The 23989-nt window shown below is 38.5% G+C and overlaps 1 protein-coding gene and 1 non-coding gene across 5 annotated transcripts in view; one reads left to right on the top strand and one right to left on the bottom strand.

Annotated features, from left to right (window-relative positions):
• The window catches only part of IPO11 (importin 11), a 487981-nt gene that overhangs the window by 156178 nt on the left and 307814 nt on the right, over positions 1–23989 (bottom strand). The window lies entirely within an intron of this gene.
• LOC132364268 (U6 spliceosomal RNA) lies at positions 6453–6559 on the top strand. The gene has a single exon (XR_009502807.1). It is a non-coding gene; the product is annotated as a U6 spliceosomal RNA (small nuclear RNA).

Raw genomic sequence — 23989 nt, 5'->3', positions numbered from 1 at the left:
ATGAAAGATTACAAAGAGAAATAAAGGTCAACGTTAATCCCACAACCCAGAATTAACCACTGATAACATTTTAGTGACTTCTCTTCAGACTTTTCCTTGTTCATACATTCAAAACAAGACACACTATACATACAATTTAATAGCTTTTTGTTTTGGTTTATTTTTCAAAAACAATTTGACCTAGTTCTATGAAATGAACCTATGGCTCCCAACTGATCCCTGTGGTTAAAAACACTTCAGCACAGGTCTGAGAATGCTTTTATTTTAGTTTATAGTTATAGCCTATTAATCCACCAAGGATTTACCGTATCACTGTTTGTGTTAGTCCAAAACTCGAACTATCAATGGGAGTCTGGTTAAATAAACTATAAACCTCCATGCAATGGAGGGATGGGATCTATGGTATCATAGATAGCCATTAAAAAGACTAGCTATCCTAATATCTTCTCAGTACTTGATAAAAGTTTGATCTTTTGATAAGTTTAGCTTAGAAAGAGCTAGAGTTACTGTGAGTGATTTTCACCTTTAAAGAATTTTTTTTCTTCATGGACCCTTGACAAAACAAGTTACAGAATAGTATGTATTTCTGCAAAGAGGTCTTAGTAAGAATTTTTACTTTTTCATCTTTATATCCCTCATTGTATACATATTACTTAAATTTTTAAAAAGCACTGGTAAAAATAAACCAGGAAAATTTTAATTAGGAAAAAAGATAGGTCAAGAACTGTGACAGCCTGAGATTTTACACTACAAGCTAACAAGTTAACATGGTACAGTTTCATGAATACTGACAGAAGACACAAGACTCCTGGGTCAGAGATAAAGGACTATTACTGACAAAAATGGCAAAAGCAAAGCGTCAGTATTTTGTTAGACCAGTTTCCCAATCTCCAATTCCCAAAGGCATTGCAAAGAGAGCCAGATAATACCTGCATACACCCTGGGCTGTACTTCGGGAAAATAACTGAGCTTTAAGCATCTGAATCTTTTCAGCAAGCATGCCTGTTCTTTGCTCTGGAGGAAGCCACCTCTGTTTTCCAAGGCTATTCACTATGCAAACATGCTTGAAAAGGTAATCTGGAACAAAGGGAGTCAGTGCCTCTGCTCTCAAAACTTGCAGAAATTTGAGAGACAAAGAGAATCAGTTCCTAGTAAAATATATATCACTCTTTTTAGTGGCTGCATATTTAATGGTATGAGTGTTCTATGATATATTTAACTAATATCTTAGAGCTTAGTTGTTTCTAAAGCCATCATTAACATTCTTGGATTTGTCCTATTACTTCTTTGAGATTACTCTAGAAATGGGATCGCCGAGTCAGACTTCTATAAATTTTTGTAAGATTTTCTTCTGTGTACCTTGCCCTCTAAGAAGCTTGTTGCTCATACCCTGCTCATGTAATAAATATTTGGTTCCCCTTACTTTCACTAATGTGGGATATTATCAATCTGTTTGATCTCTTCAAATCTAATAGGCAAAGTGGTATCTGTGTTTTCATTTTCATTTGTTGATTATTAATAAAACTGAATATTTTTCACTATATTTATTAACCAAGTATCTTCTTTTATATTTTAAATATTGATATCCATCAAGCTATTATTTTTTTTTTATAAAAGCATTCATCTCTGTCTTATTGATTGGTAAAAATTCTTTTTTTTTTTAATTTTTTAATTTTTTTATTGGCTGCACCACACAGCTTGCAGGATCTTGGTTCCCCAACCAGGGATCAAACCCATGCCCCCTGCAGTGGAAGTGTGGAGTCCCAACCACTGGACCACCAGAGAATTCCCGGTAAAAATTCTTTATGTATCTTTTTTTTTATATAACAGAATTTTTATACAACAGAATAAATCTAGTTCAACGCACACCTGTAAATATTTACCCTATTCTTAAGGGCAGCCTTCAAGCCCCCAGATTATTACTCTATCTCTGGGGAGAAATCTAGGGTAATTCTACAGCTGTAACATAACTATAAACCCCTTTATTTCTTCCTTTGGGCATCTCTGTCTTAATATGTCATCAAAGGTCTGTGCTAAATAGCTTAAAACTCATCCTATTGCAAATGTGAATTTTCACATAAGTCCTTCTTTCTTTTCCCCGCCAAATTTTATAGGATTAAGTTTGAAACTAATTATAAAAGCAATGTGGAACGCTAAGAAACAAGACTAAAAAGGCTCTAATAGAAGAGTTTGATCCTAGCCTGTTATAATAGAAGTGTCTCATCTCTCCTAGTGTTACAGTCAAAGTCATTATCCACTAACATCCCTATTTCCCAGGCCAAGTACATGCAAAAGTTTGTTAAATCTGCATATAAAACACATGTGGTTTTGCTATAAATATAAAACTTAAAGAAGTGACATAATTTGTTAATCTTGCTAGTTGTCTCCCTATCTGGAGACTATTTTAATTACCTTTGAAAATTGTGTTCCATCAAAAAAACAAATCATTTTTTGCAAATCAAAGCTGGAAATTAGAGGACTATAAAAGGGAAAATATATTCAAATTTAAAGTACTTTAAGGAAGTGATTGCAACATTAAAATGAAGTCCTTCAACTCTATAATAACGCACATTTTCCCCACAGAAAGAAAGAAAAAAAAGCTGTTCGGCTGTTATATTCAACTTACAAGAGCAAAATTTGACAAGGACTTTCTGTGAAATGAAAGGCAATGTGTTAAATGAGAACTCAGTTGTGAATGCCAAATCTCAAAATTCTCAAGGAAACCTTTTCACTGATTCCAGGTAGCTGATGTGTTTAGGTAGCAGATATTTAAATATAATTTTAAAAACTAAAACAAAATGAATAAATAATTTCAAGGTCAGGATAAAAACTAAAATAACATAAGAGATCCAGATTCCTCCCGTGCTTGTATTGGTTTGAAGGAATCAAAGTTGAACTAATATTCCTTAAGAGTTGGGAAGCCAGTGCCTCTGGATTCTCCAAACTCATGAGGTGCAAAGAGAACCTTCAGAACCCAGTTGGAGACATCCAGGGACCAAAACTACACTATGTCCAAAGAAGCCAGTGGACTTCCCTGCTGGCGCAGTGGTTAAGAATCTGCCTGCCAGTGCAGGGGACACGGGTTTGATCCGTGGTCCGGGAAGATCCCACATGCCACAGAGCAACTAAGCCCGTGCGCCACAACTACTGAGCCTGAGAGCCACAACTACTGAGCCCGCAAGCCACAACTACTGAAGCCCACGCACCTAGAGCCCGTGCTCTGCAACAACAGAAGCCACTGCAATGAGAAGCCCGCTCACTGCAACGAAGAGTAGCCCCTGCTTACCGCAACTAGAGAAAGCCTGCGTGCAGCAACGAAGACCCAACGCAGCCAAAAATAAATAAATAAATATATTTGTTAAAAACAAAAAAAAGAAGAAGAAGAAGGCAGCATTTCTGGTGGTACCAGAAAGTGAAAGGTACTTCTGCAGCCAGATGTTGTCAATGTTCTCTATTCTTCGGGTCATAGAGAAAAGACTCCAAGTGGCCAGTAATTGCGTTGTTTTTCTTCTTGACATTGTGTTAACTATTTGGGGCCCACACATGGACATATATACGTGTAACTTTAATCCAACACCCCACAAACTCAGTTTCCCTATCTTGCTCAGGCCCATACTGGAACGTAAAAGAATATACATGAACTGGACTAGTATCACCTCACCCCCCTCCCTTTTATTTACTTATTTCTCACAACAACCTCCATTATATATTGAGCCTCAGGTGGTTAAGTGACTTATTTTATATCTCACACCTAGGAAACAGTCAATCGAGTTTCTTTCATTCTCAGAAACTTTCAAGACTTGCTTTTTCTTTGTGGCTCTCTTGGCCCCTGAGTTTAACTACCTTCTGGAGCACAGTGAGGGTCTGTTTGGCTTTGTTATTGCTCCCTAAGGTGGTCACAGAGGCCCAGCACAGCAGACAGTATCTTCTGCCTTTTGGAAAGAGAAGAGATATTCTCCTATTTGTGCACCCTATGTCAGGTACAGCTAAAAATTTACCTCTCTATAATCATGATTTCACAAAATTAGCCCTATATGCTAAGGGGTGCTCCTTGGGATCACTCTGATAATCCTTCTGTTCTATGCATTTCAGAGGTGGACCTCACATGCAGGATGAGGGAAGAAACCTCTCAGGAGTGAAGAGGCTGGGTAAACAGGTGAGAGCAAAGCAGGAAGCAAAGAAGGGATCAGGCACAGTGCAAAATTTCTCTAAAACTCTAGAGGAAGAAATAAACATTCAGGGAACCAAGTGCTCAGGGGATGAGGTCAGTTGGTACTTCAGTCCACAGCTAAGATAACACCAACTATCCCTCTGCCCTCTGGGACAGGACAGATCTGATGCTCTTGGTACTGAGTGGGGGCAGGGGGATGCCTAGCCACAGTTTGGGATGTCTGGCCCATGTAAAACCCTTCTTCTCTAAGAGATACCCTTATGATCTGTGGGATACTCTGTTAATAAATTCCCCTTTTTGGATTAAAGTCTTACTCTCAGATTCTCACAGGAAGGCACCTCAGTCCTGCCCTCATGCATGCCTAGTTTCTCTCATTCTGGAGCCTTTCTGGTTCACACTCTTCATTTAGTAAACACTTAGTCTTCTTGACCTCCCCCATCTATTATTCTCCTAGGGCTGCTGTAAAAAATCATCATAAAATTGGTAGCTTAAAACAACAGAAATTTATTTCGTCACAGTTCTGGAGGCCAGAAGGCCAAAACTGAGGAATCAGCAGGGCTCCCTCTGAAAAATCCAAGGGAGGATCCTTCCTTGCCTCTTCCAGCTTCTGGTGGCTCCAGGAATTACTTGGCCCATGGCAGCCAAAGACCAATTGCTACCTCCATTTTCACATCACCTTCTCTCCTTTCTTATAACGACACTTATCATTGGAATGAGGATCCACCCAGTACTCTAGGATGATCTCATCTCATGATCCTTAACTTAATTACATCTGTAAAGGGTCTTTTTCCAGCGAAATCACATTCACCAGTTCTGGAATTAGGACGTGGACATATCTTTTGGGGAGCCACCATTCAACCCACTACACGCATGCAGGCACTTAGTAGAGAAACGTAACTCAGTTCCTGTTTGTCTGTTTACTTTCCATCTTTTAAACAGCACTGTCCAATAGAACTTTCTGCCACGATGGAAATGTTCCATATCCATGCTGTACAACATGGTAGCCACATGTAGCTACTGAGCACTTAAAACTTTAGCTAATAGAATTGAATGACTAAATTTTTAAATTTTTATTTAATTTTAAGCAACTGAAATGTAAGTAGCCCCATGTGGTTAATGGCTGCTATATTGGACAGCCACAGTTCTAAAATTTTTTTGTAGGATTTGCTTTTTATATATTTTTTCCAACTTTACTGAGGTAGGATTGATTGATAAAAATTGTATATATTTAAGGTCTACAATGTAATGACTTGATATATGTATATATTTTTAAATGCTTACCACAATCAAGTTAATGAATATATCCATCACCTCACACAACTACCTTTGTCTGTATGTGTGTGGTAAGAAGATTGAAGATCTACTCTCTTAGCAAATTTCAGGTATACAATACAGTACTACTAACTATAGTCACCACGCTCTACATCAGATCTCCAGAGCTTATTTATCTTAAAACTAAAAATTTGTGCCCTTTGACCAATATCTCCCTAACCGCACCCCACCCCTGGCAACCACCATTCTACACTCTGGTTCTATGCCCTCAAAGTTCATACGTTTTGTCACAAATGGCAGGATTTCCTTCTTTTCATGACCGATTTTTATTCCATTGTATACATATATACCACATTTTATTTATCCATTAATTTATTCATGGGCTTAGGTTGCTTCCATACCTTGAAAATTCTAAAATTTTGACAAGGCTTACCTACCGTCTTCTCCTTTCCTGTTTCCTGTCCTTATGAGTTTACACTCATTTCTTTATTGTCCTTCTCATGAGATTATAGAAAGTAGCAGAGATAAATACATGAGACTGTGGAAAGTAGCAAAGATGAATACATGTGTTCACAAAAATAAATACAAGTAGCAAAGGTGCTTAGTCTGCCATATTTAACTGGATGGCCCTATCAGTTATCATGGAACTACCTCATATTCTCTCATTATGATAAAAACTATCATGGGAAGGGGAGTTCATTAACAAATTCAATATTTGGAAGGCTTTTTCTGGGTCATTTTGGCTAAGGTCTCAATCTTAGGGCAGAAGAAAAATGGAACAATGGTACCTTGGGATTGCAAAAGCCAGGGTCCCCTGCCCATATTCATGACTCTTTTGAAAACTTACACTATCTTAAAAGAATATGGAAGTCATTAGGCAGGGAGAATGTTAGATGATGTTATTAACTTTGTTACGACACCATATGAATCAGACATAAGTACAAGGTCAAGTCTGACTCAGGCAACAAATATTTCACAAAGATTTTATGAGTTTTAAAATTATAATTATGTGCTTGCTTCAGCAGCACATATACTAAAATAGGAATGATACAGAGAAGATTAGCATGGTCCCTGCACAAAGATGACACACAAATTCATGAAGCGTTCCATATTTTACCTGCACAGAGGATCGGTGCTGACTGGCACTCACCAGCCTGAGAGGCTTCTCTGCTCACCCGCCGGGGCGGGCAGGGGCTGGGAGCAGAGGCTCTGGCTTCGGAGGTTGGATCCCAGGGAGAGGGCTGGGGTTGGCTGCGTGAACACAGCCAGAAGGGTGCTAGTGCACCACAGCTAGCCGGGAGGGAGTCCAGGAAAAAGTCTGGACCTGCCTAAGAGGCAAGAGACCATTGTTTCCTGGTGCATGAGGAGAGGGGATTCAGAGCACCGCCTAAACGAGCTCCAGAGACAGGCATGAGCCACGGCTATCAGCACGGATACCAGAGACGGGCACGAGACACTAAGGCTGCTGCTGTGGCCACCAAGAAGCCTGTTTGCAAGCACAGGTCACTATCCACACCTCCCCTCCCAGGAGCCTGTGCAGCCTGCCACTGCCAGGGTCCCATGATCCAGGGACAACTTCCCTGGAAGAACACATGGCACGCCTCAGACTGGTGCAATGACACGCAGGCCTCTGCCACCGCAGGCTTGCCCCGCATCCGTACCCTTCCCTCCCCACGGCCTGAGTGAGTCAGAGCCCCCGAATCAGCTGCTCCTTTAACCCTGTCCTGTCTGAGCAAAGAACAGACACCCTCAGGGGACCTACATGCAGAGGCAGGTCCAAATCCAAAGCTGAACCCCAGGAGCTGTGTGAACAAAGAAGAGAAAGGGAAGTCTCTCCCAGCAGCCTCAGGAGGAGCGGATTAAATCTCCACAATCAACTTGATGTTCCCTGCATCTGTGGAATACCTGAAGAGACAACGAATCATCCCAAAATTGAGGCGGTGGACTTTTGGAGCAACTGTAGACTTGGGGTTTGCTTTCTGCATCTAATTTGTTTCTGGTTTTATGTTTCTCTTACTTTAGTATTTAGAATTTATTATCATTGGTAGATTTGTTTACTGATTTGGTTGCTCTCTTCCTTTTTTTTTATAGGTAAATATATTTTTTTTTCCTTCTTCTCTTTTTCTGTGTGTGTATGTGTATACTTCTTTGTGAGATTTTGTCTATATAGCTTTGCTTTTACCATTTGTCCTAGGGTTCTGTCTGGCTTTTTTTGGGGTTTTTTTTGTTTGTTTTTTTTAGTATAGTTTTTAGCACTTGTTACCACTGGTGGATTTGTTTTTAGATTTGGTTGCTCTCTTCTTTCTTTCCTTCTTTCTTTTTTTTATTACTATTTAATTTTTAAAAACTTTTAAATTTTTTTAATTTTAATAACTTCTTCCTTTCTTTCTTTCTTTCTTTTTCTCAACCTTTTCTTCTAAGCCATGTGGCTGACAGGGTCTTGGTGCTCCAGCCACATGGTGTCTGGCCTGTGCCGCTGAAGGGGGAAAGCCGAGTTCAGGACACTAGTCCACCAGAGACCTCCTGGCTCCACGTAATAACAAATGGCGAAAGCTCTCCCAGATATTATCACCATCTCAACGCTAAGACCCAGCTCCACTCAACAACCAGCAAGCTACAGTGCTGGACACCCTATGCCAAACAACTAGCAAGACAGGAACACAACTCCACCCATTAGCAGAGAGGCTGCCTAAAATCATAATAAGTTCACAGACACCCTAAAGCACACCACTGGACGCATTCCTGCCCACCAGAAAGACAAGACCCAGCCTCACCCACCAGAACACAGGCAATAGTCCCCTCCACCAGGAAGTCTACACAACCCACTGAACCAACCTTAGCCACTAGAAGCATTCACAAAAAACAACGGGAACTATAGACCTGCAGCCTGCAAAATGGAGACCCCAAACACAGTAAGTTAAGCAAAATGAGAAGACAGAGAAACACACAGCAGATGAAGGAGCAAGGTAAAAACCCATCAGACCAAACAAATGAAGAGGAAACAGGCAGTCTACCAGAAAATGAATTCAGAGTAATGGTAGTAAAGATGATCCAAAATCTTGGAAATAGGATGCAAAAAAAACAAGAAACGTTGAAAAAGGACCTAGAAGAACTAAAGAGCAAATAATTATGAACAACACAATAAATGAAATTAAAAATTCTCTAGAAGGAATCAATAGCAGAATAACTGAGGCAGAAGAACAGATAAGTGACCTGCAAGATAAAATACTGGAAATAACTACCGCAAGGCAGAATAAAGAAAAAAGAATGAAAAGAATTGAGGACAGTCTTAGAGACCACTGGGATAATGTTAAACGCACCAACATTCGAATTACAGGGGTCCCAGAAGAAGAAGAGAAAAAGAAAGGGACTGAGAAAATATTTGAAGGATTACAGTTGAAAATTTCCCTAATATGGGAAAGGAATAGTCAATCAAGTCCAGGGAGCGCAGAGAGTCCCATACAGGATAAATCCAAGAATAAACACGCCAAGACACATATTAATCAAACTATCAAAAATGAAATGCAAAGAAAAAATATTAAAAGCAGCAAGGGAAAAATAACAAATAACATACAAGAGAATCCCCATAAGGTTAACAGCTGATCTTTCAGCAGAAACTCTGCAAGCCAGAGGGAGTGGCAAGACATATTTAAAGTGATGAAAGGGAAAAACCTACAACCAAGACTACTCTACCCAGCAAGGATCTCATTCAGATTCGATGGAGAAATTAAAACCTTTACAAACAAGCAAAAGCTAAGAGAATTCAGCACCATCAAACCAGCTTTACAACAAATGCTAAAGGAACTTCTCTAGGCAGGAAACACAAGAGAAGGAAAAGACCTGCAATAACAAACCCAAAACATTTAAGAAAATGGTAATAGGAACATACATATCGATAATTACCTTAAATGTAAATGGATTAAATGCTCCAACCAAAAGACACAGACTGGCTGAAGGGATACGAAAACAATACCCGTATATATGCTGTCTACAGGAGACCCACTTCAGACCTAGGGACACATACAGACTGAAAGTGAGGGGATGGAAAAAGACATTCTAGGCAAGGGGAAATCAAAAGAAAGCTGGAGTAGCAATTCTTATATCAGACCAAATAGACTTTCAAATAAAGACTATTACAAGAGACAAAGAAGGACACTACATAATGATCAAGGGATCAATTGAGAAGAAGATAAAACAATTGTAAATATTTATGCACCCAGCATAGGAGCAACTCAATATATAAGGCAAATGCTAACAACCATAAATGGGGAAATCGACAGTAACACAATCATACTAGGGGACTTTAACACCCCACTTTCACCAATGGACAGATCACCCAAAATGAAAATAAATAAAGAAACACAAGCTTTAAATGATACATTAAACAAGATGGACTTAATTGATATTTATAGGACATTCCATCCAAAAACGGCAGATTACACTTTCCTCTCAAGTGCTCATGGAACATTCTCCAGGATAGATCATATCTTGGGTCACAAATCAAGCCTTGGTAAATTTAAGAAAATTCAAATCGTATCAAGTATCTTTTCCGACCACAACGCTATGAGACTAGATATTAATCACAGGAAAAAATCTGTAAAAAATACAAACACATGGAGGCTAAACACTACACTACTAGATAACCGAGAGATCACTGAAGAAATCAAAGAGGAAATCAAAAAATACCTAGAAACACCACTGTAAAGCAAGTATACTCCAATAAAGATGTTACAAAAAAAAAAAATACCTAGAAACAAATGACAATGAAAACACAATGACCCAAAACCTATCGAATGCAGCAAAAGAGTTCTAAGAGGGAAGTTTATAGCAATATAATCTTACCTCAAGAAACAAGAAACATCTCAAATAAACAACCTAACCTTACACCTAAAGCAATTAGAGAAAGAAGAACAAAAAACCCCAAAGTTAGCAGAAGGAAAGAAATCATAAAGATCAGTTCAGAAATAAATGAGAAAGAAATGAAGGAAACAATAGCAAATATCAAAAAAACTAAAAGCTGGTTCATTGAGAAGATAAACAAAATTGATATCATTAGCCAGACACATCAAGAAAAAGAGGGAGAAGACTCAAATCAACAGAATTAGAAATGAAAAAGGAGAAGTAACACCTGACACTGCAGAAATACAAAGGACCACGAGAGATTACTACAAGCAACTCTACGCCAATAAAATGGACAACCTTTTTATTGGAAGAAAAAGGACACATTCTTAGAAAAGCACAACCTTCCAAGACTGAACCAGGAAGAAATAGAAATATGAATAGACCAATCACAAGCACTGAAATTGAGACTGTGATTAAAAAACTTCCAACAAACAAAAGCCCAGAACCAGATGGCTTCACAGGCAAATTCTATCAAACATTTAGAGAAGAGCTAACACCCATCCTTCTCCAACTCTTCCAAAATATAGCAGAGGGAGGAACACTCCCAAACTCATTCTACGAGGCTGCCACCACCCTGATACCAAAACCAGACAAAGATGTCACAAAGAAAGAAGACTACAGGCCAATATCACTGATGAATATAGATGCAAAAATCCTCAACAAAATACTAGCAAACAGAATCCAACAGCACATTAAAAGGATCATATACCATGATCAATGGGGTTTATCCCAGGAATGCAGGGTTCTTCAATATACGCAAATCAATCAATGTGATAAACCATATTAACAAACTGAAGGAGAAAAACCATATGACCATCTCAATAGATGCAGAAGAAGCTTTCAACAAAATTCAACACCCATTTATGATAAAAACCATCCAGAAAGTAGGCACAGAGGGAACTTACCTCAACATAATAAAGGTCATATATGACAAACCCACAGCCAACATCATTCTCAATGGTGAAAAACAGAAACCATTTCCTCTAAGATCAGGAATAAGACAAGGTTGATTAGCCACAGCAATCAGAGAAGAAAAAGATATAAAAGGAATCCAAATCAGAAAAGAAGAAGTAAAACTGTCACTGTTTGCAGATGACATGATACTATACATAGAGAATCCTAAAGATGCTACCAGAAAACTACTAGAGCTAATCAATGAATTTGGTAAAGTAGCAGGATACAAAATTAATGCACAGAAATCTCTTGCATTCCTATACACTAACAATGAAAAATCCAAAGGAGAAATTAAGGAAACACTCCCATTTACCACTGCAACATAAAGAATAAAATAGCTAGGAATAAACCTACCTAGGGAGACAAAAGACCTGTATGCAGAAAACTATAAGACACTGATGAAAGAAATGAAGGATGATACAAACGGATGGAGAGATATACCATGTTCTTGGATTGGAAGAATCAACGTTTTAAAAATGACTACACTACCCAAAGCAATCTACATAGTCAGTGCAATCCCTATCAAACTACCAATGGCATTTTTCACAGAACTAGAACAAAAAATTTCACAATTTGTATGGAAACACAAAAGACCCCGAATAGCCAAAGCAATCTTGAGAAAGAAAAACGGAGCTGGAGGAATCAGGCTCCCAGACTTCAAACTATACTACAAAGCTACAGTAATCAACACAGTATGGTACTGGCACAAAAACAGAAATATAGATCAATGGAACAGGATAGAAAGCCCAGAGATAAACCCATGCACATATGGTCACCTTATCTTCGATAAAGGAGGCAAGAATATACAATGGAGAAAAGACAGCCTCTTTAATAAGTGGTGCTGGGAAAACTGGACAGCTACATGTAAAAGAATGAAATTAGAACACTCCCTAACACCATACACAAAAATAAACTCAAAATGGATTAAAGACCTAAATGCAAGGCCAGACACTATCAAACTCTTAGAGGAAAACATAGGCAGAACACTCTATGACATAAATCACAGCAAGATCCTTTTTGACCCACCTCCTAGAGAAAGGGAAATAAAAACAAAAATAAACAAATGGGACCTAATGAAACTTACAAGCTTTTGCACAGCAAAGGAAACCATAAAGAAGACGAAAACACAACCCTCAGAATGGGAGAAAATATTTGCAAATGAAGCAACTGACAAAAGATTAATCTCCAAAGTTTACAAGCAGCTCATGCAGTTCAATATCAAAAAAACAAAAACAAACAACCCAATCCAAAAATGGGCAGAAGACCTAAATAGACATGTCTCCATAGAAGATATACAGACTGTCAACAAACAAATGAAAGGATGTTCAACATCACTAATCATTAGAGAAATGTAAATCAAAACTACAATGAGGTATCACCTCACACCAGTCAGAATGGCCATCATCAAAAAATCTATGAACAATAAATGCTGGAGAGGGTGTGGAGAAAAGGGAACCCTCTTGCACTGTTGGTGGGAATGTAAATTGATACAGCCACTATGGAGAACAGTATGGAGTTCCTTAAAAAACTAAAAATAGAACTACCATATGACCCAGCCATCCCACTACTGGGCATATGCCCTGAGAAAACCATAATTCACAAAGAGTCATGTACCACAATGTTCATTGCAGCTCTATTTACAATAGCCAGGACAATGGAATATTACTCAGCCATAAAAAGAAACGAAACTGAGTTATTTGTAGTGAGGTGGATGGACATGGAGTCTGTCATACAGAGTGAAGTAGGTCAGAAAGAGAAAAACAAATACCGTATGCTAACACATATATATGGAATCTAAAAAAAAACAAAAAAAATGGTCCTGAAGAACCTACGGGCAGGACAGGAATAAAGATGCAGATATAGAAAATGGACTTGAGGACACGGGGAGGGAGAAGGGTAAGCTGCAACAAAGTGAGACAGTGGCATGGACATATATACATTACCAAATGTAAAATAGATAGCTAGTGGGAAGCAGCAGCATAGCACAGGGAGATCAGCTCAGTGCTTTGTGACCACCTAGAGGGGTGGGATAGGGAGGGTGGGAGGGATACACAAGAGGGAAGAGATATGGGGATGTATGTATATGTGTAGCTCATTCACTCTGTTATAAAGCAGAAACTAACACACCATTGTAAAGCAATTATACTCCAATAAAGATGTTAAAAAAAAAAAAACAATGGCAAACAAAGTGGCTGCCAAGATCACTGGTACGGAGTTATAATTAATCTAAAAATATTACTCATAAACTTCCAAAACGCATTCTGAAGTCAAGTCATAAGATTTCAGTAAGATAACTGGTGAAATGTTAATTTCTCTCTCTCTCTCTCTCTCTCTGTCTCTATCTCTCTCTCTCTCACACAGACACACACACACACGCACACACACACACAATTACCTCGCCAGCCTATGTGTGCATTATGTTTTGTGGTGGTTGTTATTCACCTCACTGACGCAGGCTGAACCCACCCGAAGTGGCTGCGCTCCTGAAAATGGTGCTACTGCTCTGATTGTTTTGCTGGGGAAAGGAAACTAGAAATGAGACAGATGAAAACTCTTAAGAATATTAGCTTCATGCTTTCAACACTGTAACTATAAAGTAAGTAATTATAAGGTAGAAAGAAAAAAAATCAGGTCACCTGCTAAAAGTAAACAATTATAAATAATCAAAAATCCTCCCACACAGGATCCAAATCTCAAAGCAAGAGATTTCTATCATAAACATTTGGCAGCTTCCATTGTTTGGTTACCCTCACTGAGAAAAATAACAGATACTTGCATTAGGAAAAGAAAAACCGACACTAGCCTCAAATCCTTTGTCTCTTGAATATCATTTCACAATTACAGCAGCTTGCTTCTGAAGATTTCAGAACACTGTGCAAACAATTATGAGCTCCCTATTACAAGGCTGTCAGGGGAAAGGGGTTTTGAGAAAATAAACCCTGTGCAAGGTGACCCAGCAAGCCACCGGTGGAGAGAGAATGAAACTCTTAAAGCTGTGTCTATCCTTCTGTTTCAACTTTCTCACTTAGGGAAAATATGTATCTTGTTTCCATATTCCTTTCAAACACATACCCCCAAGAATTTAAAACATGAAATGAAAAGTCTCCTGTCTCCAGCTAAAAATCCAAGGACACACAAATATACCAGCATAACCTAAGGGCAGTGGCCTGATCACAGCTGTGCCCACAGCCCCACCACGATGCCTGCGAGATAATACGTACTCAGTAAATACTTTTAAAACCAATTAATCCAATGAAATATCCACAAAATAGGCTATTCCTCTCATATACAAATATGTTATCAAACTGTCCCAAATCCATAAATCACACACTTGTTTATTTCAGATGGGAAGTTTTAAGGTTTCCTTCCCCTAAGAATGTTGAAAGCTTTTCCCCCCATCTAAAATTAGTATGTCTACTTATTTACATTCACAAGTCTACTGTTAACACTACAGAGCGTGGGTCCTCAGCTCTAAGAAGTGCTGAGATATTATTTCATGTCAACATCTCTCAAAGACTCTGAAAAGAAACTATGGTCACTGTAATTGGCACAAAAATTTTGGTATTTAACATATAAATAAACAAGTCAGAAATTTGGTCCCCAAATTTGTTTACATACCAGAAGTAACCTTTTAAAAATAAAGAGTTCAAATATCACCAGAATGCACTCAGAAGAAGAGAAAAAAGGCAGAACAAAGGGGAAGTAAAAGAAACTGACTAAATACTAAATCACTATGTTGTGTACCAGGAACTAGTGTAGTGTTGTAGGTCAATTATATTTCAAAAACAAACAAAGTCAGAGAAAAAGAGATCATATTTGTGGTTACCAGAGAGAGTGGGGGAAGAGGGAATTGGAGGAAGGTAGTCAAAATGTACAAACTTCCAGTTATAAGATAAATAAGTACTAGTGATGTAATGTACAACATGAGAAATATAATTAACACTGCTATGTGTTATATATGAAAGTTGCTAAGAGTAAATCCTAAGAGTTCTCGTCAAAAGGAAAAAAATATTTTTTCATTTAATTTTATATCTATAGGAGATGATGAACGTTCACTAAACTTAACTGTGATAAACATTCCATGATGTATGTAAATCAAATTATCATGCTGTACACCTTAAACGTACATAGTTCTGAATGTCAATTATATCTCAATAATACAGGAAGGAAAAAAACTGACTGAATCTTACATAAACCAAAAGAGCACTTCCACCCCAACCCCAAGAGACTGGAGAATTAATTTTTGATTAAACTAAATTTTGATCTTTGCTTCTTTGTCCTGATTCTCACCTCCGGGAAGCATGGAGTCAGTAAAAACTGTGCACTGTGGTTCCCTTCACCCCTCTTCTCCAGATCAACACACCAGTCGCTTCCACCATTGCCCATGTGTCAAATCCCCTTGGATTTCTGGCACATTCTGCTCATCGGTCTCTGTCTAAGGAAAACCAGGAGTCCAGGTTTCCCCAGCAGGGCTGCCACCCCCTCCACTTTGAAAACCTGAGGGGCAGCCTGTTTGGAAACCACAACACCCTGCTTTCTGTCTCCGCATTCTCCCAGTGCAGACGTGTGCAGATAAGGGCTAAGGGCCACACACACATAACAGGCCTGCTGAGGACTTCAGACTCCAGGAGTGGGCCATGACGCTGAACCGAGGGCTCTTGTTGTTAATGAATTTACTAAGATATAATTATTGTACAATAAATTGCACATATTTAAAGTGTATAATTGGATAAAGTTGACCTATGTACATACCCATGAAACTGTCACCTCAATCAAGATGTTGGACATGTCCATCACCCCATAAAATTCCTTTGTATCCCTTTATAGAAACTCTCCTTCTCATTCCTCCCTGTCAACTGCTGCTCTGCTTTCTGTCACTAAAGATTAGTTTGCATTTTATAGAGTTTTATATAAATGGAATCATATGGTATATACTAATTTTTGTCTGGCTTCTTTTACTCAGCATATTTATATTGTGATCCATCCATGTTGTATACACCAATAGCCTATTGCTTTTGATTGCTGAATAGTATTCCACTGTATAGATATACTACAATTTGTTTTTCCTTTCACTTATTAATGGATATGGATGTAGTTTCCAGTTTGGGGCTATTACAAACAAAGATGTTACGAACATTTACGTACAAGTCATGCTCAAGAGACCAGAGACTTTCTATTCATAAGAATGAACAGATAGGCTATGGAATATATCTAAAATTTTCATTCAAAAGGTCAAAGTAAAATAGCCCCACAGGATGCTTATGCACAGGCTACTGTGAGACAACAAAGTTGATTTTATGATTTTATCTTAAGAAATTCTTTTTCAATGTCAAGTTTACATCTAGACACAGAGAGGTTTTGTACCTCTTAAAGCACATAAAAAATAGATTCCACTTTTCCCCCAGATACAGGCGTACCTCCATTTATTGCACTTTGCTTTATTCACAGATATTGCCTGTTTTTTCAAACTGAAGGTTTGTGGCAACTTGCATCAAGCAAGTCTATTGGTGCCATTTTTTCAATAACATTTCCTCACTTCAGGTCTCTGTGTCACACTTTGGTAATTCTCACAATATTCAAAGTTTTTCATTATTATTATATTTGTTATGGTGATCTGTGATCAGTGATCTTTGATATTACTATTGTAATTGTTTTGGAGTGCACAAACCATGCCCATTTAAGACAGCAAATTTAATCGATAAATGTGTGTGTTCTACTCTTGCACTGTTGGTGGGAATGTAATTTGATACAGCCACTATGGAGAACAGTATGGAGGTTCCTTAAAAAACTAAAAATAGAACTACCATATGACCCAGCAATCCCACTACTGGGCATATACCCTGAGAAAACCATAATTCAAAAAGAGTCATGTACCAAAATGTTCACTGTAACTCTATTTACAATAGCCAGGACATGGAAGCAACCTAAGTGTCCATCATCGGATGAATGGATAAAGAAGATGTGGCACATATATACAATGGAATATTACTCAGGCATAAAAAGAAATGAAATGGAGGTATTTGTAGTGAGGTGGATGGAGTTAGAGTCTGTCATACAGAGTGAGGTAAGTCAGAAAGAGAAAAACAAATACAGTATGCTAACACATATATATGGAATCTAAGGGGAAAAAAAAAAGGTCATGAAGAACCTAGTGGCAAGACGGGAATAAAGACACAGACCTACTAGAGAATGGACTTGAGGATATGGGGAGGGGAAGGGGTGAGGTGTGACAGGGTGAGAGAGTGGCATGGCCATATATACACTACCAAATGTAAAATAGATAGCTAGTGGGAAGCAGCCGCATAGCACAGGAAGATCAGCTCGGTGCTTTGTGACCACCTAGAGGGGTGGGATAGGGAGGGTGGGAGGGAGGGACATGCAAGAGGGAAGAGATATGGGAACATATGTATATGTATAACTGATTCACTTTGTTACAAAGCAGAAACTAACACACCATTGTAAAGCAATTATACTCCAATAAAGATGTTTAAAAAAAAAAAATGTGTGTGTTCTGACTGCTCCGCCAACCGGCTGTTCCCCTGTCTCTCTTCCTGTCCTCAGGCCTCCCTATTCCCTGAGACACGACAATATAGAAATTAGGCCAATTAATAACCCTACAATGGCCTCTAAGTGTTCAGGTGGAAGGAAGAATCACATGTCTCTCACTTTAAATCAAAAGCTAGAAATAATTAAGCTCAGCAAAGAAGGCATGTTTAAAGCTGAGATAGGCTGAAAGCTAGAACCCCTGTGCCAATCAGTTATCCAAGTTGTGAACGCAAAGGAAAAGTTCTTGAAGGAAGTTAAAACTGTTACTTCAGTGAATACACCAATGATAAGAAAGCAAAACAGCCCTATTGCTTATATGGAGAAAGTTTTTGTGGTCTGGATAGAAAATCAAATCAGGCATAACATTCCCTTAAGCCAAAGCCTAATCCAGATTAAAGCCCTAAATATCTCCAATTCTATGATGGCTGAGAGAGGTGAGGAAGGTGCAGAAGAAAAGTTTAAAGCTAGCAGAGGTTGCCTTGTGAGATTTAAGGAAAGAAGCTGTATTCATAACATAAAAGCGCCAGGTGAAATAGCAAATGCTGATGTAGAAGCTGCAGCAAGTTATTCAGGAGATCTAGCTAAGATAATTAAAGAAGGTGGCTACACTAAACAGATTTTCAGTGTAAACCTAATAGCCTTATACTGGAAGAAGGTTCCATGTAGGACTTTCAGAGCTAAAGAGGAGAAGCTAAAGCTTGGCTTCAAAGCTTCAAAGGAGAAACTGACTCTCTTGTTAGGGGCTAATGCAGCTGATGACCTTAAGTTGAAGCCAGTGCTCATTTACCATTCTGAAAATCCTAGGGCCCTTAAGGATTATGCTCAGTCTACTCTGCCTGTGCTCTCTAAATGGGACAACGAAGCCTAGATGACAGCACATCTGTTGACAACATGGTTTACTGAATATTTTAAGCCCACTGTTGAGATCTACTATTCAGGAAAAAAAGATTCCTTTCAAAATATCACTGCTCAGGGCTTCCCTGGTGGCGCAGTGGTTGGGAATCCGCCTGCCAATGCAGGGGACACGGGTTCGTGCCCCGGTCTGGGAGGATCCCACATGCCGCGGAGCGGCTAGGCCTGTGAGCCACAATTACTGAGCCTGCGCGTCTGGAGCCTGTGCTCCGCAACAAGAGAGGCCGCGATAGTGAGAGGCCCGCGCACCGCGATGAAGAGTGGCCCCCACTTGCCACAACTAGAGAAAGCCCTCGCACAGAAACGAAGACCCAACACAGCCAAAAATAAAAATAAATAAAATAAATAAATTTAAAAAAAAAATGTCATCTCCTCCAGGGAAACTTACCTCTAAAAAAAAAAAAAAAAAAAAAAAAAAAATCACTGCTCATTGACAATGTACCTGGTCACCAAAAAGCTTTGATAGAGATGTACGAGTTTAATATTGTTTTAATGCCTGCTAACACAACATTCTGCAGCCCATGGATCATGGAGCAATTTCGACTTTCAAGTCTTATTATTTAAGAAATACATTTCATAAGGCTATAGCTGTCATAGATAGTGATTCCTTTGACAGATCTGGGCAGAGTAAATTGAAAAACCTTCTGGAAAGGAGTCACCATACTAGATGCCATCAAGAATATTTGTGATTCATGGGAAGAGGTCAAAATATCAACATTAACAGGAGTTTGGAAGAAGTTAATTCCAGCTCTCATGGATGACTACGGGGCTCAAGACTTCAGTGGAGGAAGTCACTGCCAATGTGGTGGAAATAGTAAGAAAACTAGAATTAGAAGTGGAGCCTGAAGATGTAACTGCATTGCTGCAATTAAAACTTGAACAGATGAGGAGTTGCTTCTTATGGATGAGTAAAAAAAGTGGTTTCTTGAGATGAAAATTACTCCTGGTGAAGATGCTGTGAAGATTGTTGAAATAACAGCAAAAGATTTAGAATATGACATAAACTGAGCTGATAAAGCAGTGGAAGGGTTTGAGAGGACTGACTCCAACTTTGAAAGAAGTTCTACTGTGGGTGAAACGTTATCAACCAACATTGCATGCTACAGAGAAATTGCTCATGAAAGGACCAGTTAGTTGATGCAGCACACTTCATTGTTGTCTATTTTAAGAAAGTGCCACAGTCACCTGAAACTTCAGCCACCACCACACTGATCAGTCAGCAGCCATCAACACTGAGGCAAGACCCTCCACCAGCAAGAAAGATTACGACTCACTCAGGGTTCAGATGATATTTAGCATTTTTTAGCAAGAAAGTACTTTTTAATTAACATATGCACATTTCTTTTTTAGACATAATGCTATTACACACTTAATAGACTACAGCATAGTATAAACATAACTTTTATATGCACTGGGAAACAAAAATTTTGTGTGACTCACTTTATTGTGATATTCACTTTATTGCAGTGGTCTGGAACCAAACCCACTATATCTCTGACGTATGTATGTCTGTAATTATCTTAAAACCCTTGAGGTCATAATGTTAGAGAGAAAGAGAGAGCAGACACAAGAGAGAGTAGAGCAGAACAGTCTCCAAACCTAACTTATTGAACATCATTGGGAGTGTAGAGGACATCAACTCCTTGGTCTAAAAACTGTCAGAAGGAAAGAAATAAGCATTTATCCTTTTTGCCTCTATGAGCTATATTTCATAGTAACCAAATAGTCTAATTTGATAAGGAAAAGTGGTTTTTTTCCTCAAAATTCCGTCCAATAAACATGGAAAGGATGGTAGAATTAGAAAGTCACCACTTTTCATTCCCTCATCAGATGAATTAGTCAACAGTAATCAGTGGATGAAACTATTAGATAAAAGGTTGATGGGGAATGTACAAAGGAGGAATTGAGCTATCATCACCTGAACCTAGTGAACAATCTTGGAATTACTAAAAATAGGTGCATCCAGATATTATTCACTTTCTGACATTTTATAACATGGATCACAGAGCACAACCTATGAAATATTCTTGCCCCGAAAGTTGAAACTGAATAGAATCAATGAAGGAAGTCAAGTAATACAGGTCCAAGTTAATTGACACCACAGGAAGCAAAAAGAAAAATCCAGAAATCTAAGGGACAACTGACCCAATTTTTTCAAAAGTTAGGGACCAGATAAAGAATTGAATAGGAGGACCGCCGTTAACATTGAGGCAAGACCCTCCACCAGGAGAGATATTATGATTCACTGAAGGCTCAGAGAATGATTAGCATTTTTTAGCAATAAAGTACTTTTAACATTTTTAGGCATAATGTTATTGCACACTTAATAGACTATAGAATAGTGTAAACATAACTTTTATAGGCATTGGGAAACCAAAAAATTCATGTGACTTGTTTTATTGCCATATTCATTTTATTGCAGTGGTCTGGACCCAAACCTGCCATATCTTCAAGGTATGTATGTACTTCATTTGTCCATTCAGCCACATATTCATTCACTCAAAGTTATCGAATGCATATTATACACCTGGTACTGTAGTAGATGCCACTGGAATACAAAAGTTAAGTTAAATACTTGCTTAGTGAGGAGCTGGCATCTTTACACTTTGAAAACCAATACAAGTTGTCCTTTGCCTGTTTTAACATGCCCTACCTCCATGGTAAAAATAAGTGAAACAATAGAATCAACAGGCTGCCTAGATTGTTAGAAACATAAGCCAACTCCCACAGAGCACCAAGAGGAAGCTTCTGTCCCCTTTGTAGTCATTGGTCTTTCCATGCCAAAGCAGGGAGTTAACGTGGATATGCAGCTACATGATTTATTACCCACAGTGACACAAGAATCAGTGAAGGGAGCGACAGGACAGCAGTACCCAACAGCTCTCCTAAGCATGTTGAGCAAAAGTTAACCCTTTGATACACAACTCAAAATCTCTTCCCTGAATGACCTCCTTCTTCATCTATCTAAAAACCCATCCAACCCTTCTGCCCAGATCTTTTACCAAAATGGACCTAGATAGACTACATGCAGCACCACTTCTAATTACTTTTGACTGCCTTTTAATGTTGTTTTTCCCCTCAATATAAATCCATTGGTATAAAATAAGAGGACGATTTCTAGGCCGACAGATGTGAGGCACATTCAGCTATACCCTCTGCTCTTTGGGAGCACAGTATACTCTTAATGACTTCATTATTGCAGTTAAAAGAATGCAAGTCATCATACCTGTTTTCTCTGGAGTATTTATTCATATATAAGATCATGGTATCCATACCAGTATCCCTAAATCCACTAACTTTACACTTTCTATTTTACTGATTATCCCTGATACCTCCCTTCTTCCAACATAATAGCTTTTCTTTTCATCAACACTATCTATTTAAAACAGAAAGACAGTTGAGTCTCAGGAAGCTTATTCCCCTATTTAACACGTAAGATGCACATTTTTCTAATATTTTTGCACATAATATTCTCTAGGTACGGTTGATGCCTAATTAGGAAAGCTGAAATGGTAGTAGGAATATGAGTAACCTTGAAAGGTATTTCTGTCTGATTTTGTGAGTATTGTGCAATCTTTGTTCTCATACAGTATCAGTCAATTTATTTTACTAACTCTATTTTTCTTAAACTGATGTTAAAATGAGTTTGCAATCTGTGGCATATACTAAATGGGGCTAGGGATTTGGAGATAAAGTGAAAGAAGCATCATATATATGGATTTTAATGTGTCCTGAGCTAATCCACAAAACAAAAGTGATAGTGTTTGCTTAGCTTGTGAGACATTTAAGCTACCTTGAAGACTACAGCTTTCTACCATTGAATGCCATGCGTTATGCATACACCTATATATAGCATCCACAGGGATTATCAGTCCATTTATAACTGGTACCGATGACACCAGAGTACAAGAAATGTCACATTTCTTTCTTTTTCTAAGTCAAATTAAACCCAATTCAAGCTCCAACTGGCCAAGGTTGACAAGAAGAACAAGATCAATCAGATGTCAGCAATGCCTTATAAGAAGAGATCAAAAATTTTAAAACAGAAAAACACTAGAGCTTACAGAGACTATAAAACAGAGACCCCATGTTCCAGTGGTCCATTCAAAGGCTGTCAATTTCTAGTGTCCATGGTTGCCCATGTACCATTACAATCCAGGTTCTGCCTTCTCTGGCGATAGGGCACATGGGAGGTACATTCTGGTGGAATTAGATCTCCTCCACTTCCTAAACTACCACCCCATTCCTATACCAATCTCAGGGGATCTAACTGTGTATCTCCAGAAAATGAATCACTGCTCCCCAACCTTCAAACATAAAACTTCGTATGAATAAACCCTCTTAGACAGTTTCACCAGATCACCAGACAGATCATCATGGTGATATTCACCTTCGAAATAAAAAGGCTTCTCTCAAGAGTTGTTGAGAAGAGAAGAAAAATCATAATGTTTCAAATTATATTGGTCAGGGTAACACTAGTTATTGTGAGAAATAAAACCCCCAATATTCATGACTTAACACAGTAGGAAAAAAAATATGGATTTTCCTGGTGTGCATCATACTCTATTCCACATAGTCATTCAGGAACCCAGGCTGACAGAAGTTCAGCTGTTTTCAACTTGCCTCCAAGGCTTCTCTGGGCATTGACATCCAACAAACAGAAGTGGGAAGACGACATAGAGGAGGCACCCTGCTTCCTATCCACCTCGGCTCAACTGTGGCACCCATTAATCTTCTTACATTCTAGCAGAAGAACTGAGTCACAGAGACTCACTTAAGAGCAAGGGCACTGATAAATTCTATATGATGAAAAGGAAAGCATATATTTTCATTAACAATTAGCCATTTCCACTACCAAATCATAGATAATCCAGAATTAAAATTTATCTGCTCAGTTGCTCTTCTTATCTGGTAATGAGAATCTCCAAAGGGCCAATAATTGGGAAGAGGGTGAAGAAGAAGAGCAAAAACTCAACTAGATCATGATTCTCTTGCATAATGGAGAGTGATGGACAAGGAACAAGACAGAAATTCATAGAGCAATCAAGCTGTGAAGAAGTATAAGTAGAGATTGCCTGGCTCATCATCTTATTTTACAAGTAAGAAATTAGAGCCCAGTAAGGTTAAGTTAGTTTCCCTAAACCACAAAACTCATTAATGGCAGGAAAAAAAAAAAAGGAACTCAGATCCCTTGAGCCTTTGTCGGTGCTTTTTCCACTAAGGTTCAATTTT

The sequence above is a fragment of the Balaenoptera ricei genome, chromosome 3 (genome assembly GCF_028023285.1).
Source record: "Balaenoptera ricei isolate mBalRic1 chromosome 3, mBalRic1.hap2, whole genome shotgun sequence".
NCBI lineage: Eukaryota > Metazoa > Chordata > Mammalia > Artiodactyla > Balaenopteridae > Balaenoptera > Balaenoptera ricei.
This window is presented reverse-complemented; position numbering and strand designations above follow the sequence as displayed.